Source organism: Amborella trichopoda, chromosome 5 (assembly GCF_054954075.1).
Source record: "Amborella trichopoda isolate Santa Cruz 75 chromosome 5, AtrichopodaSantaCruz75HAP2 v2.0, whole genome shotgun sequence".
NCBI classification, from domain to species: domain Eukaryota; kingdom Viridiplantae; phylum Streptophyta; class Magnoliopsida; order Amborellales; family Amborellaceae; genus Amborella; species Amborella trichopoda.
The window spans coordinates 32,125,351-32,145,272 of NC_142340.1; the positions used below are offsets into that span (position 1 = coordinate 32,125,351).

A 19,922-nucleotide genomic window follows, 5' to 3' on the forward strand; every position below is an offset into this window, starting at 1 on the left:
CACGTCTTTTGCCCATCAATGTACTCTCACTCTCTCTATAGAAATAAGCTTTTATATGATATTGGGGGCTTTACCTCTAAGATTGAAACCAATATAGATTGTTGATTTTTTGAGGTTTTTGAGAAATAAATGGGATTTATATAAAGTGAGGGCCTACGATTCATCTCAACACAGGCAATGGTACAGCCATCACTATTCATTGTGGGTAGCAAGAACACTATTACAAATTCTCATTTTAGACCCAACCTTGCTGCTACACACTCTGACTATGAAATCAACGAACGATCATCAAAAAAAAATAGGCACAATCGTCGGCATTTCAAAAGTCTGCGAAATATGCTTTGGTGAAATGGTAAGTTTTCCTGAACCTTAATTTCCACCTCCATGGATTTATCTCATTCATTTAGTACTATGATGCTTGATTTCTTATCTCTCTCTAAAAAAAACTAACTGATTTGAATATCTCTCTCTCAAAGAAAAAACAATTGATTTAAATCTCTCACTCTAAGAAAAACCAACTTATCACTTATTAATTTGTGAGCATGTTTTTGCTCTGTGCTATTTTCTTTGTATGGGAAATTATGATGTATTAGAAGTATTTGATTTATTTTTTTAGAGAAACTTTTAGGCTAATCACTGCTAATTACACCAACTAGTTTCTTCATTTTTTGTACTTCAATACATTAATGTACATTTGATGTTGAATTTCTAACAATGTTGTATGATAATATTCTGAACTGATAAATAGTTGCATCGACCCATATATTTGTTCACAACCTTTTTTTTATGTTCAAATTACCATACAACAATTGAAAATTCACTGGGCTACACTTAAGTAGCAATATTTTATTGCGAAAAACCTTATTAACCAAAGCGGTTTCAGTTGGGATGACCATGCCCATGTTGTAACTGCTTTAAATGGTGTATGGGATCGATATCTGCAAGTAAGTTTTTAGTGTTGATTTGAAATTCTTTATTTTTCTTTAGTTATAGTAGGAATTTATCTATGCAAGATATTTAGAAAGCTCATGTATATAAGCAAACATGCCCATCCTGAAGCAAAACCATTTAAAAAGGAGAGCTTTCATCTTTATGATCAACTTACTATACTGGTAGAAGGTAAGTCTTTCCATTGTATTAATAATATTTATTTAACTTTATTATATTGCACTACAATTCTCACTAGAATATGACATTTTATGCCTATAGGTAAACATGCCCCAAGGAAAAGACAATTATTGATTGTTCGTCAAGAGCCATTAGAAGATGACATAAGTGAACATGAAATTGAGGAGAGTCCACAATCAGACCCACACTATAATGCAAAGAGAATGATTTGAGCTCTTCAGATGATATGCCTATGGACAACCTTGAAAGGAACAAATGTCAAGCTGTTGTAAAATTAATTCTACATTGTAGTAAGAAAGTGAGGTCTAGCCATGTAAGTAGATTAACAGCAGGTGTTTAAAATTTAGTTAGGGTAGACATGTCAACCTCATACTGCAAAAGCCTACAGAAAATGAAGAGTTTTTATATAAAAAGTATTTGATAGAATTGCAACAGTTGGAAGGCTTAAGTCAAAGTGAGCGTGTACAAGCAATAGATTTACTTGCTAATGAAATGGTGGCCATCGCATTTATGACTCTGGAATGAGAACTTCGTTTTAATTGGTTGCGTTCTAAATTTCATGGAGTAGAGTAGACATCCATTTTGTATTTTTAATTTTGTTTTGTGTGTGGGGACTCTTAATTAGTGATTTGAAGAACTTCCTAATCTATGTATGACTTTTGGACTTGAATTTTTTGAGGGACATGAATGAAATGTTTGCTGATTTTTAAATTTACATATTTTGCCATTTTTAGATCATGTTGGTAATAGCATTCACATGACTTTTAACTCTGATGATGGAATGAGCTCTGGAGAAGGTTAGAATATGTTTGTTTTATAGAATGTTTTTTTTATCTTGTTCTGTGGTATACAATATACTGTTTAGTAAAAGTTTTCTGGTTTTTTGGAACTGCGAATGATGATCCATGAGGACTTTGTGGTGGCCTTAAAATGTAATGGAGGTTCAAATATGTGATTTCATTAAAACCCATTTGATCATTGGATCTTTGGACTCTTTTGTTCTTCATTATTGAGGTTTCTTTAGAACCCATTTCTCATTAGTCCTGCTAGTACTATTTGTCTTCGGCTTCAATCATTCTCTAAACATACCATATTCTATATCCTAATCAGAGAGGGAGATAGAGAGAGTATATTGGATCAATTTTAGAGGCTTACCAAATCAACCAAAATCAATCCTTATCAATGATCTTATTGTTTCCATGTTTATGAAATTATTAACATGAATATTAAATCCAACTTAGAAAGAAAATCCTTCTTTCTTTAATTTTGGTACAAGGGTTTCTTCTTTGAGGTAATGGTTTCCAGTCATGCTTTACATTCTGACGTTTTGTATTAGGTGAACTTTATCTTTTTATATCTTATCTATCCTCTTTTTATGTCTTTTCTCTCCATATTTAAAATTATGTTAGGCATGCATGCTCATATTACGAGATACGAGTTAGTGAATGACAGAGAAGGACAAGGGATATGCTCCAAAAGACGTGTTTGGAGGAAGTAGTTTGAAAAGATATAAAGACTTATAGCCTCACTGAGGGTATGACCTTTAATAGAGCGCGGTATAATTTTTAATAGAGCACAATGATGGACAAGAATTCGTATAGTCCAACCTAATTGGGAAAGGCTATGATGATAGTGATGATTAGATATGCGTGCAAATTTTTATGGCTTCACTCTCTTTATAATGAAGACCCTATTAGATATGCATGCAAATTTTTTGGAGATAATCCATCATTATATATGCATGCAAGCTCCTCTTTTTATGGCCCCCTATCTCTCTCTCTCATAGTTAGCGAGTCGGGGACTTTCAATAAATCGGCTTACTTTAAAATCGGAAAATTTTCGTTTTTATTTTTAAAAGCTGAATGAAAAAATCAGATAAAAAATACGGATCAGAAAAAATACTTCATGTAAAGATATCTCCAATATATCAGACTATGGTCAAAAAATCGGATAAATGCATATAAAAAAAAATACACCATATCAAACCTACTTAAATACATATCAAAATAATACACCATATAAAATTTCTAATTAAATACTTTCACAAATATCACACCCGCTTAAGTACATACCAAAAAAAAGACACGATTTTTTTTATCATAAAATACTTTAAGTATGATATAACAACTTTATGATTATGGTTAGTGATTAGGGTTTATGCTTTATATACATATTTGCATTTGGGTTTGGATCCTCTGTTTCTACTTTCTAGAGAGAGAAGGCGTAGAGGATAGAATGAAAGAATGGGGGACTGTTAACGCATTTGCAACACACGCGGGCAATAAGTAATGAATGGGGAACTATGCATGCATCTCTCTTTCTCTCTCTAATTTTTGTTGAACAGTACTTTCTATCTTTAAATTAAATCCTCATTATTTTCTCACCCAACTTTCTAACTCTAGAATTAAGCTCTCTCTCTCTTCCACTCCCTGTGCTCCTGTCATTGTCTTATTTATTTTCTTAACAAAGTATTCAAACCAGTTGCTTTCTCTCTCAAGCCGACTTTTTTGGGTCTCTCTGTCCTGCAATTTGCTACCTCTTTGTTGAGGTTTTAGAGAGAGAAATGAATGATTTGTTTAGGTTTAGAGGTGTTTTGGCTCTCTCTCTCTAAAACAGGGGCATTGACGGACGAGGAGTTGGGTGAGGGAGTTTAGAGTGAGAGATGAAATGATGGATGATGAGAGCAAGAAAAGAAGAGAGATGAAACCCCTCCTATTGAAGTTGGGTGTGGCCTTTGCCGTCTCATTGGCTAGTTACCTCTACTCCCATATCAAGACCAGGATCGATCCACCACTTTCTCCATCTCCAGATTCACTCTCCCCTCTCTCTCTCTCTCTCTCTCTCTCTATGATTCAAATATTTCCTCTCTCTCTGTGCTCTCTGATTTCAATGTTCCTCTCTATGTGTATCTCTATGATCTTCATTGAATTTTGTTTTTTTGGTCCCGTTTTATTTGTTTTCAAGAAATCACGTTTTTAACGGTATTATGAAAAATACATGTTGTTTTGACGAACTTTTAAAAAAACCGGCAATTGAAATATTTTCAAAAAATTCGGCGAGTAATCGTCGAATAGCTAACTATGCTCTCTCCACATTTAAAATTGTAGCATTTCTCTCTCTTTTTTAGTGAGCCTAACTCCTCTCTCTCTATCTCAATGTGTTCTCTCTCTCCATTTGCCTTTCAACGTGGTTTCTCTCTCAACTTGAAGTCTCCCTCCCACATTTAAAATTTTATTAGAAATGCATTCAATTTTTTTGAAAATAATCATTCATTAGAAAACCTATTAGATATATATGGAAATTTTGTGAAACTGATCTTTCATTAGATATGCACCTCTATTTATGACTTCTCTCTCTTTTTATATTTAAACCACAACCTTTCCTCTCTCTCTCAATGTGGTCTCTCTCTCTCAACGTGGTTGCTCTCTACATTGGCTAAGCTCATCAATGCAACTAACATGATGGTAACATGCATATTTACATTAAATAAAATACATATTTGTATTGGTCTTTTTTTAATTTTAATTATTTTTTGTTTTTTCTTGATTCTATATTAGATATTATGAAAACCGCATGCCAAGGCTAATCATTGAGAGCATTGAAATGAAGTAAGTTCTTACAGGGTTAGATCTTTTATTTGTTTTTTTTTTTTTCCTTTTAAATATGCGTAAATTATTTGGAGTGCAAAAATTTGGGATTTTCTATGTTTATGGCATATATAATTTTATTTTGAGTAATTTTTTATGGCACATATGATTTGAGTACTCGTATTGCATGAATGCATTTTTAAATGCTTATAGTCATCTTGATATAGTACGATCATCATAGCAGTGCAGTGCACATATTGTCAAGCAAAATAATATTGCAACATAATATTATCTTCTATGTTATAAAGAGATTTGTTTATGTAATTTCATATTTCAGTCCTACGTGCAACACACGTTATCCATAATTTTATTTAGGAGGTTTGATGCATCTTAAAATTCTTATGAAAAATTTACATTTTAAATTAATGAAATTTGATTTAAAAATGTTTTAACTTTCTTTTAAATTTTTTTTGCATATCATCATTTCAAAATTTTAAATATAGTTTTATGAACTATAAACTTTAGAATATTAGAAACTATTTTTTTTTCTTTACTACAATGTAGAAATTCAACTTTGTATCTTTTAGAAATTATTTAATAAATCTATATTTTATAGTGTGCTGTTTAAAATTTATTAAAATTTATGATTAGTTTTTATATTTTCACTAGGGACTTTTATTTTTTATGTATTTTTATATTTTATTCTTACGTACAACGCACGGAATCCAATTAGTGCCAAAAATGACCTGGACAGAAAAAATAGTGGCTTAGGGCTTGCAACGGAATGGGCTTAGGCTGGGCCAACTCCAGCCCTAGCCTGGCCCTGATCCCCATAGGGAGTGGCCTAGGTCTCGTCCAGCCTTGACAAGGCCAAAGAGGCCATGACCCTATCTAGGCTAGGCCATGCTAGATTGAAAAAATATAGACAAGGAACAAAAGGGTCATGATAAGCCAAATTGGACTACCCCTAGCCCTAGCCCACAGCCTTAGTCCTTGGAGTCCAAGGCTTGAACCGGCTTACATAACACTTTTTGTAGCCCAAACCCTAATTTTTTGAGGCCAAGGCAACTGGCCCATTGCCACCCCTAGGGTGGTCCTAGAGAGAAAAGGGTGGATGGCAGCGAGTACTAAGAGTAGCATATATATTATGCTCTCCGTGTGCACCCCTGGCCCTCATCATATGATTATTGGATCGTCCATTTACATCAACAAAAATATTGGATCATACTAAATTTTCAAGTATATTCATAGTTCAATGAAATTATTTTTTTTATTTTTTTTTATTTTAGTCACTTAGTTCATGAGGTTGCATCACCTAAAATTTGAGATCCTAAAAATACTCTTTAAGGCTAAGGCTTGAATAACCATTCAATGCAATATTTATCCCTAGGCGATTTTTTTTTTCAAGTATAGCCATAGGTTAGATCTTCACATATATTTATCTATTTTGAATATGGAAACTTGTTTCATGCGGGCTGGACTGTATTTCTACAATATGCAGTCCAAAGGTATAAAGCAAGGATGCAAATAGGTGGTCTATCTAAAAACAATTGTAACTTACGGTCCAAATGTTTTCTTAATATAATTATTATTTCAGATGCAAATAGTTGGTCCATTTAAAAACAATTGTAACTAATGGTCCAAATATGTTATTAATATAATTATTATTTCTAGTTTTCAATTTTTTTTTCTTTTTCATATTCATGATGTCCATGTCAAAGATTAAATATTCTCTAAAATATAGTATCAAATTATATTTTGAAAATATATTTTTTGCCAAGTCAACATTTATACAATATGCGGGCTGACCACATAAAAACAATGCCCTTTGAACATAACCATAACAATCCAAGAAACAATTTTTTTTTCACGCATTCTATCAAATGCGTTTCATGCCTCTTTCAAGTTTATCAATAATAGTATCTTGACAATGTAGTTGTAACTCCTCAATCGCCATGTCCGCCCAAATCTCACACCCTAGACATGACATTGTCTATTAAGTTACATGAATAAAAACAGTGAGTTGGCCAAATTTTAGCCATTGGATTCTTTTGAATCCAACTGTTGAGATTAAGACATACTTTATAATCGAATTTGAAAACCCTCAAATCTTTGCCTTTGTGCACCTCTATCTCCCGCTCTTCTCTCCTCAATGCTGCATCTCTCGTCATGTCCTACCTCTCTCTACCAGCATGCTCTCCTCTCCCTTCACTCCCCTCACTCTCCTCTCGTTTTCTCCTCCTGTCCCTCTCTCCTCAATCTTCCTTTCCCCATCATCGCTCCTAATTCTCTCTTTCTCTCTTCTTCCCTCTCCAAACTTTCTCTCTCTTCTTTCCTCACTCATTTTTTTCCTCCATCTCTCTCTCATTGCTCCCAAAAAAAAGTGGTGTATGTACTTTCTCTCTTTCTCTCGTGGAGAAAGGCACGAGAAAATTTAATGAAGAAGCCACTTTGTGCCAAGAACAAAGTCTTGACACGTTTTTACTATGCAATAGCTGGTACAACTTTGAGAATCAATGGACGATAAATATAAACGAGTTAGTTTGTATCTATTTCAGGGGCTTTTGGTGTAGAAAGTGCGATTTTACACCAGTTTTCTTGCATTTTTTCTATCATTGAATCAATAAATAATGCATATGGGATTATTTATGTAGAGATGGCGGGCATTTGTTCTTTAATTTTATTTATTTATGTAGAGATGGCTTGTGACCATTGCTTTATTATTTTATTCTAGGTTTGGGAATTTATACTTTGCGGTTTGCATTGCTTGGCTTTTTTTTAAAAAAAAAAACTTTATGTACAACTTTGTTTGAGTTTCTTTGGAAGAATGAGTTGTTTTAATGGGAGGTATCTTTTTTGTATTACGACTTTCAGATTTTTAGGAAATTCTTGAGTAATTTGCATTGAATTTAAGGTAAAAACTTGCAGCACTACAATATCACGATTTTGAGAAGGATTTTTTAGAAAAATCCCCAGAAATTACAAGCTATTGCCAAAATTTTTTAGAAGTGTGATATTTTACTGTTTATTGAATGTTTTTGGGGTGTTTTCGTTTGAAGAATGAGTTTAATGGCATCCAACTATTAAGGGGTATCTGTTTTGTGTTAAGGCTTAGAGATTTCCAAGAACTTATACAATGTTCTTGGTGAGTTTAACCTAAAAATATTGCTGCAATGGAATTCAACTGTTATTTTTTAGTGATTTTTCATAAATATCTTGAGAAATTGGTAGTTCCTGCCAAGTTTTATTTTGGATCCTTCAATAGCATTTATTGGATATTTGTAAAATTATGGGGAGCTTAAAAAATTATTCAGTATGTGAAACTTGATTAATTTTTAGTTTTTAAAACTTGATTGATTTGAGTTATTACCAGAAGTTTTGAGAAGTGTGATTTTTTATTGTATATTGAATGCTTTTGGGGTGTCTTCTTTTGATCAATGAGTTTAATGACATGCAACTATTAAGGGGTATCTATTTTGTATCAAGGCTTAGAGATTTCCAAGAACATGTACAATGTTCTTAGTGAGTTTAACCTAAAAATATTGCTATAATGGAATTCAACTGTTATTTTTTAGCGATTTTTCATAGATATCTTGAGAAATTGGTAGTTCATGCCAAGTTTTATTTGGCATTTATTGGATATTTGTAAAAATTTTGACGAATTTCTTTTATGGTTTGTGCAGGAAGTTTCTTTGTTTTATTTTCTTCCATCATTGGGAAACTCCTAAATTTTTTAAGCTCCCCAATATTTTATTGGGAATTTTTTATTGGTTAGAGATTTCTTTCTAATTGTGGTGCACGCAGTAGGATTCTATGAAGTTACATAGAGCTTAAGATCTCGTTTTGGAAAGATCGATTCACCCAATAGAAACACATCTCTTTTTTATCGTGGTAAGTAGTAAGTGAACTCCACAAGACTGTAGTCTGCACACTAGAAAAAGAGGTATAACAAGTGGGGTACCTAGTTTTTGGGGTTAGGATTTGCTAGAGAGAAAGAGAAAGGTACCTGGTTTTTTTGGTTAGGATTTGCTAGAGAGAGAGGTACCTATTTTTGGGTTAGGATTTGCTAGAGAGAGAGAGAGAGAGAGAGGTACCTGGTTTCTTGGGCTAGGATTGCTTTTCTTTGGTTCATGGTTCATGGTGATTGTGCTTTATACTTTAGGTGTTATGGTGCTTGTGATGGACTGGTTTTTTGCATAAAGATTTTTACATTTTCCTTTACTTTGATATTTTTTGAAAGGCCATGTCAAGTTGATATTCTCTTAAAACTTATTATCTCTCTACAACCTCTTATCTTATATGTGTTCGGAAAATTTAAAAACTGCAAAGTCCTCATAGAAATAATGTTTCCTGTACAGGTTAATATTGCATATATATTGTCATGGATATTGACAAAGATCAGAGTTATGCCGTCACCAATGATGTTGTCAGTTACAGTTAGATGAATTATTGGGACATTACTCCTATTGTAGGTGAGGATGAGAATACAGTTGAAGATTTGGTGGAAGCTTCTCATTATGTCAATGATGATGTTAGAATGATAGAAAATTCTATGGTAAAAGTTTTAACTAAATCTAATGAAAATTTGAAGTTTGAACCATTTGAAGGAATGAAATTTGAATCTCAAGAATTTGCGAAGGAGTTCTATAATGAATATGCTAGGCGGGTAGGTTTTAGTATGCATGTCAGTACCCTTTCTTATACACATGATGGCAAATGCTAGAAGATTTGTTGTTCAAAACAAGGATTTCAAGAGAAGAAATATATGGACAATGAAAATAGAGTTAAAAGACCACGTGCAATTACTTGAGAAGGGTGTAAGGCAATGATGATGGTTAAGAAAATTGATAATGGAGAATGGGTCATTACGAAGTTTATGAAAGATCACTACCATTTACTAGCTAAGCCCGAAGAAGTTCAATATCTACGATCACATAAGAAGATGACCGACACGACACAACATATTATAGGCACATACACCAGTGTAGGATTACATATGTGCCTTATAATGTATGTGCTTAGCCAAAAAGCGGGTAGAGTTGACAATATTGCATTCAATGATCGTCATTGTTGAAATCACAAAAGAGATTTGAAAAATGAGATATTCAACTTGCCCCTGAATACTTTAGAAATATGGAATTTGAGAATCTTGCATTTTTCTATACGATGCAAGTAGATGAGAATGGACGTTTGACTAGAATATATTTGGGCTGATACTAGATCAAGGACGAACTATCAATTTTTTAGAGATATTGTTGTGTTTGACACAACTTATTTGAAAAACAAGTATCGAATGCCTTTTGCCTCATTTACAGGAGTAAACCACCATCGTCAATCTGTATTATTTGGTTGTGTTTTACTAGTTGATGAAAGTGAAGAGCCATTTGTTTGGCTATTTAAGACATGGCTTGAAGCAATATCTGACCATCATCCAACTTCAATTATCACTGATCAAGATCTTGCCATGAGAGTAGCCATCAGGCGAGTATTTCCAAATACTCGCCATTACCTTTGCTTATGGCACATTTTGAAGAAAGTACCAGAGAAGTTGTCTCATGTATATGTGAACATGGAAAACATTTTAGTGATAATTTTCACAAATGCATCCATAACTCTTAGACAATACATGAGTTTGAATCACGTTAGCAAACAATCATTGATCACTATAATTTAAGAGAGAATAAATGGCTAATCAGAATGTATGGCATTCGTGAGCAATGGCTTCCGGCATTCATGCGCAACACCTTTTTTGCAGAACCAATGGAGTGAGAGTTGGCTATGTAAATGCAAAAAGCAATCTAAAAGAATTTGTTGAGAATTACTTACATTAGATAGTCGGTTTAGAAAGGAGAGAGATGCGAACTTTGAAACAATTTGCAAACATCAAGTTTTGAAGACTTATTTTCCAATAGAGAAAGAAACAACATGCATATATACCAAAGTAATGTTTGACAAATTCCAAGAGGAATTGTGTCGCAGTATTGAGTATGTTGTGATCAAATTAGAGAATGATGGGGAAATCATTGTATTTAAAGTCTCAAAATATGATGAAGAGAAAATTGTATTCATTGTTATATTAAATGTACCTAAAATCAAAGCAACTTGTAGTTGCCAATTGTTTGAGTTCGTTGGATTACTTTGTAGACAGTTTTAATTGTTCTCATAATGAAAAATATTTTTAAAATTCCACCTTGTTACATCTTGAAGTGATGGACAAAAAATGCCAAAGAAGGGTGTGTAATAGATAAACATTGTCATACAATGCAAGTTGATTTGCATGAATCCTTGACTGTGCGATACAATGAAGTGTGTAGAAAGGTGATAAACTTTGCAAAGAATGAAGCTATGTACAAAGAAACATTTCAGGAAGCAATGTGCATTCTTGATGAGGGCTTGAAGTGAGTTGTATTGTCAAAGAAAATATTGATAAAACACTTTAACAAGGTAGCCCAAAAGATTCCCAAGTTTTGCAACTAAATGTCAATGTAAGTGAAGAAGTTAATTTAATAAACAATAAGATAGTGCTTGACCCCCTACCAGTGAAGACAAAAGGGAAGCCTCCTAAGCATCGGTTGAAATCCTTCTTGGAGAATGCATAAAAAAATGATACGAAATGTACCATGTGTAAAGGTAGTGGTCATGTTAAGAGGAATTGCCCAACTTTGAGGAGTATACTGAATACTGAAGAATGCAAATCAAAAGGTTTTTAAACTGACCCATGTTTTAAATCCATCATTTTCAATTGTTAATGAATTTGTAATTAATCTCTCTCTCTCTTTCCCTCCCCCCTGTCACCTTCAATTAATTAGCATTTTGTTTGTAACAGATTCAGGTGACAATCATGCTCATCATGTTGAAGAGTATTGGAGAAGTTGCATTAGTAATTATTGGTAATTAAGGATTACTGCATTGTTAATTATTCTTATAAATTGGTTTTGTGATCTCAAGTGTAAAATCCAATTGCATGTTGCAGGAAGTTGCTCTTTTGGTGATATCTTGGTCTCATGAAAGTCAGCTTATCAAGATGAACTGAGGGATCTCTCATTAGCATCACTTCTTGTTCTCAGGAAATTGCTTTTTTAATGGAACTTGTGATCTCTCATTAACACCACTTTTTGTAAACAATGCTACCTCAAGCACCATTTTTTTGTACATGTTGTCATTTTCTAAGGGGTGCTTTATTTTATATAGAATGTTGCCTCAAGCACCATTTTTTGTATGCGTGGCCTTTTTCCATGGGACCTCCAACAAATGTAATTTTGGGCTAAATAAAATACAATCCAAAGTTATTGCATTGAATAGTTTCTCTAAGTTTCAATCGTATGGCTTTGATAATGAGCACACAAGGATTTGAACAGTTGGGGTCTCTGATGATTGGCATGCAACATAAAGGGGGCGAGAAATGCCAATTCTATTATACTTAACTTTGAATTGGGTGCTGAGTGGATCATTGATTTCAACGAACACCATTCTATACAATTTTGAACAATTGTTTTCTCATTTTTTAGTGTTATTTTAATTCCTCTCAAAATCTTGTTAGTTTGGTGGTAAACTTTTTGTAAGTCAATTAAATGAATCAATAGATGAGAAGCTTACCATATATTTTGAGTTGTCACTCAATACCGTAAGATGATTTGTGATCCATTAAATTTATGATAAGATCTGTCTGTCTCTTACTCACTCACTCACTCTCTTTCTCCTCTCTCTCTCTCTCTCTCCATATTGTGTGGAGCATCATTTTGTTTTATGTCTAGAACAATCTTCTCTCTCTCTCTCTCTCTCTCTCTCTGTTCATGTTGTGCAAAGTATCATCATGTTTTATGTCTAGAACAAATACCCCAATTTCTTCAAACTATCAGCTAAATCTGATTTTCTTTATATTGAATTGTATGTAATAGTATAATGAAATATGGTTTGTCACATCTAGGGACCACACAATGAATGTACACTTCATGAAATGGAAAATTTGTTTTAATCAAAACCACAAAGTACACAGTTGGAGACAGAGTGGTTCATTATAGAAGCCATATGAAATTGAAACTTGGATTGTCATATGTAGGGACCACACAATTGCATGAATGAAATTCAAGTTGTAAAGAACATAATAATCTAAATAAAAATATATTGATAAGAAAGCTTCTTTGCAATGAAGTACCGAAACATAATTTAGGCTAATTGCCGTTATTGGGATGAAATACAAGAAAAGAAAGGGCAAATTTTTTAGTCATTTCTCTAAAATACTGCAAATGTAGATTTTCAACACATGCTTCTTAGAATCCTCCAAGAGAGAAGCTTGTGTGCATGTGCCCTCTTTCCTTTTCAATACATGCTTCCTAGAAATCCCTTACAAAGCCTTGCTCTAATATTGACAAAATTCCTTAAGAGACTTACTTAATGGATTGGTTTGGAAGAGGACCAACCTGATCATGGTTGTCACATGCAACCAAAAAATTGATATCATCATGAAAGAACACTCGATAGCTTTTCTTAGATTCCACCTTGACAACTTCCACGACAAGCAGATACAAGTATTTGGCCTCTTTTCTTCGCTTTGAGTTTCTTTTCTACCTTCCATGCTTGAACCAGTCTGTTTTTTTTTTTTTTCACTTCAATGGTTGTTGAAGCTTCAAAATCTGAAATTTTAAGATCGAGCAGTTTTAACGACAAATATCAGTAGAAAAAGATCATGAACCATAGTATGGACATTCCTCATCAACTATGAGAAAAATAACTGATGCAACGATTGTGATGACATTACTATATTCAAAGAAATTGGCCAAGCAAGCTTAATTGTCTAATTTTTATTCTTGTATTCATATTAAAACAAGTGTAGGATGAAATTCAATCCCAAAGCCATTTCAGACTCTTGCTCTGCAATAAGATCAGTTATATCTAATTCAAGTTGTTTGATTCTAAGTTCAATATGCTCACCCCCACAAACACTGTAGCTCTTTTTATAGTGTGCATACTACAATCTTGTGGAGTTCACCCACGAACCACGATCTAAATGAAATGTATTTATGTTGGGTGAACCAATCTTTCTAGCGAGATCTTAAACTCTATGTAACTTCATAAAATGCTACTGTATGCACCACAATTAGAAAGAAATCTCTTACCAATAAAGAGTTCCTATGAAAATAATAGGGAGCTTAAAAAATTTAGGAGTTTCGCAATGATGGGAGAAAATAAAACAAATAAACTTCATGGACACACCATAAAAGAAAATCGACAAAGTTTTTACAAATATCCAATAAATGCATTGAAGGATCCAAAATAAAACTTGGCAGGAACTACCAATTTCTTAGGGTATTTATGAAAAACTGCTAAAAAATAACAGTTGAAGTCCATTGCAGCAATATTTTTAGGTTAAACTCACCAAGAACATTGTACAAGTTCTTGGAAATATTTAAGCCTTGACAAAAAATAGATACCCCTTAATAGTTGCATGCCATTAAACTCCTTCTTCAAAAGAAGACACCCCAAAAACATTCAATAAACAGTACAAAATTACACTTCTAAAAAATTCTAGCAATAACTCAAATCAATCAAGTTTCACATACATAATAATTTTTTAAGAAATATCCAATAAATGCATTGAAGGATCCAAAATAAAACTTGGCAAGAACTAGCAATTTCTCAGGATATTTATGAAAAATCGTTAAAAAATAACAGTTGAATTCTATTGCAACAATATTTTTAGGTTAAACTCACCAAGAACATTGTACAAATTTCTGGAAATCTCTAAGTCTTGACACAAAACAGATACCCCTTAATAGTTGCATGCCATTAAATTCATTCTTCAAAAGAAGACACCCTTCTAAAAAATTCTGGCAATAACTCAAATCAATCAAGTTTCAAAAACTAAAAGAAACTAAAAATCATGCAAACTCAAAAAACGAAGAAAAAATCTGAAATAGACACACCTAGTTTTAAATTATCAGACTGATTTTCTTCCAAAAATTCAATGTTTTTTAAAATCAAGAAGCTCAAAAAATTTCGCATCCAAAAAATACAATACCTGATTTAACTTGGATTTCATATCCTTCCAATTTTTAGTGCCACCATGATTCGCATAATCTTCTACATGTGCAGGTATTTGGATATCACGCTTTAGCTGCTTCAATTGACATTGAGATGGTGAGAGGGTTTGAACTTATTTTGATTCGTACGTTTTCGAAGGTTCTTCAATCTTTACAAGTTGATTGATCCATTTTGAGGTATTTTGTAGGTTCATCCAATAATATTCATAGTGGTTCGCAGAAATCAACTACTTGTATCTTTGCGCTTTGCATCACAGAGAAATAGGTGGATGCTGTGAGAGGCATCTTGCTCTGCATCACAGAGATATAGGTGGATGCAGCGAGAGAGAGTGTAGTTGGAGAGAGAGCCTCATATTAGGAGAGAGAGCCTCATATTAAGAGAGAGAGCATGAGGCTCTCTCTCCGATCTTGCCTTGGATTGGTGGGAGATCATTGCTTTAGGGTTTTTGCCTCATAGAGAGAGGGCGAGAGTTTAGGGATTTAGATGTTGAAGAGGGCGACAACTCGGTTTGACTATTGAAGAAAGGGAATGAGGGACAATGGAATTTGAATTTGAATTTGAATTTAAATTTAAAATTAAAAATGATTATTCAAATGGATATTCAAGTACCAATTTCAGCTGTTGGGTTTAGTTTGATCTAGTGGGTGCCAACTCATCTCATCATAGTATAATACAACAGTTGCATCATATCACTTCTCAATCACTTGTGGTCAATATTTGGGGGTCATCGTTTCATCATAGTATAATACAACGGTTACATCATATCACTTCTCAATCGCCTGTGGTCAATATTTGCGGTTCATCATTTCATTATAGTATAATACAACGGTTGCATCATATCACTTCTCAATCACCTGTGGTCAATATTTGGGGGTTGTATGGAGGATCATCATAATATAATACAACTATTGCATCATATCACTTCTCAATCACCTGTGGTCAATAGTTGGGTGTGGGTTGTATGGACGATCAAAACAATCACCTGTGGTCAATATTTGGGGGTTGTATAGTGGATATTATATCACTTCTCAATCACCTGTGATCAATATTTGGGGGTTGTATGGAGGATGGGTTGTATTGAGGATATTATATCACTTCTCAATCACCTGTGGTCAATATTTGGGGGTTGTATGGAGGATCAAAACATGAACTGTTTGATACTATAGAGAGAGAGAGAGAGAGAGAGAGAGAGAGAGAGAGAGTGAGAGAGAGATAGTAAGTGTCAAGGTTGAGATGAGTTCTCCAGGAGATGGCCCTACCCTTGGTAGGAATTGAGCCTAGGACATAGCGCTGCAAATTGTCAAGTACTAACCAATTAAGCTTGGACTTTTTTTTCGATAGAGAGATTTCCTTTAAAAAAGAAAGGGGGCAGATCGACACCCTCTAAACACGCCAATTCCCACTTAAAATAGTGAAGTTGGGATAAAGGTTGTTTCGATCCCCACCCTCGCCCAAGAAGTGGGCATACACCATTTTATGGGGTTCCAAAATTTCTACTCCACAATTTCACTGTAGAAGTTAGTATTGCCCAATGTGGAAGTGGTATAGTGAAATAGAAGTTTTCACTTATTCAATTGAGACTTCTAGTTGCTAAACACTCCCTAACCACATATGAATGGGGTTGTCCATTTCTACATTGAACCCTAAAAAATCATGTCATAGGGGTTTTGTAGCATTTGATTCCAGTACAAAGCTATTGAGTCATTGATTCAAATTTAAAAAGAAAAAAAAAAAAAAATCTTGAAATTGTAGATTTTGCAACCCAAGAATGGACAATCCAAATTTATATGCGAGAGGGAGTCACCATTCAAGTCCAACAAATTCATGGTTTTGTTGAGGTCCATTTAATGTCATAGAAAATTGACATCAGCATCCATAAAGTTTTCCATGAGTTGATGAGTTCCTAAGAATCATTCTTAGTGTCAGTTTAGAAACCAAGAGAAAAAGAAAAAGCAGTTTTCTATAGTTTCACTCTTAAATTAGGAGTGAGCCTACGTGAAATTTAGCCTTGATCGACCAAATCTTCAAAATAACTATGCGGACCCAGAATCTTCACAAATTTATGCGGCTTCATTCGAAACCCACAATCCCTATGGAGTAACCATTACAGCCCCATCGTAAAACACCAAGAACTAACAATTATGCCTTAGAACAATGTTATCAATGTTGGATTTAACTAGCGGGAAAGGTTTCTACATTTCCTCTACAGCATAGATCTATGCTTCTATACTTCTCCTACCATCCAGCCATCCAATTTTGACCAAAAGAGCCACTTGCTATTTGAATTTAGATCCGATGTCTCAAAGTATTTTATTTTTATTTTTTTGTATAAAAATTGTATGAATATGAAATTTGGTACGTGTCATCTTCTCATTAGGGCACACTTATAAAAAAAATATTAAAAATAATTTTTGATAAAATATAATGACCAAAATACCTCTTGAATCTTTCAGGGGTATTTTGGTCATTTTATTTTATTGAAAATATTTTTTTTATATTTTTTGCTAGTACGAATTTAATAGAAGATTGGACGTCCAAAATTTGGTGTCAAAATAGTTCATAGAAAAAAATTAAAAATAAAATAGTGTAGAGACGTGACATTGTGATTGAGACAATCTTAGCCCTCCATTCAAAATGAACGATTAGATAGGAGGAAGTAGATAAGTTTTATGCTGCAAGGGAAGCATAGAAAGCTTGCCTCTAGCTGGCTACTCCAACTTGGCGAACTGCCAATTGGCCTCTTGACAAGTTTGATCTGGTCAGGTCATCGAACATAAAATATCTGGTAAAAACTGGCTATTAACTCCTTGGAAGGGATGATTTTGCTTGATCTACGAGCCCTTTACCCATAATTTAAACAATCTAGCCTAATTAATCATCATTGCTCGAGTTTTTTTCTCAAACTATTTAAACCACTCTCTCTTTATAAACTCAATCTCTCTTTCCTATCTAAGAACCCATGCCCTCTTTATAAAAATCCAAACTTTTTCTCTCTCTAAAAAATCAATATCTCTCACTAAAAACCTAATTTCTTTTCAAAACCCAATCCTTTTCTCAATAGAAACCAAATGTCTATTTCTCTCTCCAAGAACCCAATACCTTTTTCTCAATGTAAAACCCAATTTCTCTTTCTATCTCTAAACTCTCTCTCTCAAAAAATCAATCTCTCTAAAAACCCTAATGAAAAGTTTCCTCCCTCTCTCTCTCTAACTTTACCCTCACCCAAAATACCTAATCCTCTCCAAAACCTAACTTTCTCTCTTCTCTTTCTCGTCTCTCTGCTCTGTACCACTATGTTTTCACCAACTTGCTCCTCCACCTCAACGCTTCTCTCAACCAAAAAGCCTACATCGCCAAATCTAAGAATACCCCAAATTTCCATGCGCCCAACTCGAGGGGCCCATGGTTTTCCTGCCATTGTTAAGGCCACCGCTGCTGCTTTCCCCAAAATAGAGAAATTGGGTGAAGACGTTTCCACCCTCAGTCTTGAAGAGGCTCGAGGCCTTGTTGATTGGTTACAGGACACGCTGAGTGTCTCTATAGCTTCTTTCGCACCTGCTATTGCAGTTCCAGGTATTGCAGGGGAGCTGCTAATACTTCAGTTCTCCTGTTGTTGAAGAGAATACTGAGTTTCATGTAGTTATTGAGGAGGTTCACAGTAATGCTCGTATAGCCACCATTAAAGTGGTTAGAGCTCTGACAAACTTGGCTTTGAAGGAGGGTAAGGACATTATTGAGGGGTTACCCAAGAACTTCAGAGAGTGGATTTGGAAGGAGGATGTGAAGAAGCAACTCGAGGCGGTGGGGGTAAAGATCTTTTTTATTCTAGAAGCCATAACCTTATATCTAAGCTACAAATCCTTAGATTCAATTTTAGCCTCTCTCAATTATCTATAGGTAATATTTACAGCATATCTCAGAGGGGAAAAATCAACCCATTTCATAGAGAAAAAGTGAAGGCAAAGAGGAATAAATACCTTGTGGTCATGATACGGACGTCACCACCAACTTTGGGCATCCCGGGCCGATCGGCCCAAGTAAGTAAACTTTTCTTTCATTCTATTTTTTAGTTTTAGTTATTTTGATTATTTGAAGTAGATTTAATTTTGCTTTAGATTTTTTTTATTTTGGCCAAAAGATCAAGTTGACATTGCCAATGATTTGAAGTGAAATTGGCCTTTCGAGGTTATTAGTCTTTAAATCATAATTCGATCATTCCCACGACTCCTCTATCAAAAATTTAATTAACTAGTTTTATAACGAAAAACTAGGGGTTCTCATATTTGAGATCTTATTGATTTCACGCTGTAAACATGCATGTTTTTCTCTTCGAAGGTGCAATAGTTTCTTGGTCTCTCAAGAAACAAGGGTGTATTGCCGGTAGACATAAGAAGCAAAGTACATTACATGTACTTACATCGTTTGAATAAAGCGTTCATTGATGATTTGAAGATACAAATAATCGACTAACCGATTTAAATGTTTTGCGATAATTAAACTACAATTAAACTAATACAAAGTAGAACAAATAACTCTAAAGGAATATATATAGAGGTATAAAATCACCACATTCATGATGAAGTTGAGAAAAATGAACTGTTAAGTACTTATCCTTATCCGATATGATCGTTGACCCATTGACAAATGGTTTAAGTGTTAAACTATTTTTATAATAACACTAGCTTAATGAGAATTAAAAATGTTTAAGTGAGTTGGTTTCCATAAGTGATAAATGTGCATTAGCGTGAAAATCTTTATACTGGATGTTATGGATATTTATTATGAGAGACATTCACGAAAGCGTGAAAAAAACCTCACGATAAAATATTGTTTTAAAGGTTACACTCAAAGGTGAAAGTGTATATGTGACTTATTATTGCGCTTGATCGTCATGACCAAGTGAGAGATGTTGGCATATATAGCCATAGACCTCATGCTGCCTCACTTATTTTTATAGGCCTCATCTATTTTATCGGAGGAATCCCATGTGTATTTATTTTAACGATTTTCCATTGTTAAATGTAATATATAAATAAATAATTATATTCTAAAGGTTTTTCTAATGTTCATGTAAGATGAGGATAAGCATCCTTGAGATTTAGAAGTATGTTTTTCAGAATGTTGGACCCTATTTTCCTTTTTATAAATATGGGAAGGTAGAGAGAG

General features: G+C 33.8%; 1 non-coding gene across 1 annotated transcript; it reads left to right on the forward strand.

The window, feature by feature from the left end:
* Window positions 1-18,136: 18,136 nt before the first annotated feature.
* Window positions 18,137-18,713, forward strand: LOC18432654 (large ribosomal subunit protein bL12c). Its single transcript, XR_016055220.1, has 3 exons — window positions 18,137-18,329; window positions 18,376-18,563; window positions 18,654-18,713. It is a non-coding gene; the product is annotated as a large ribosomal subunit protein bL12c (transcript).
* The last annotated feature ends 1,209 nt before the right edge of the window (window positions 18,714-19,922 follow it).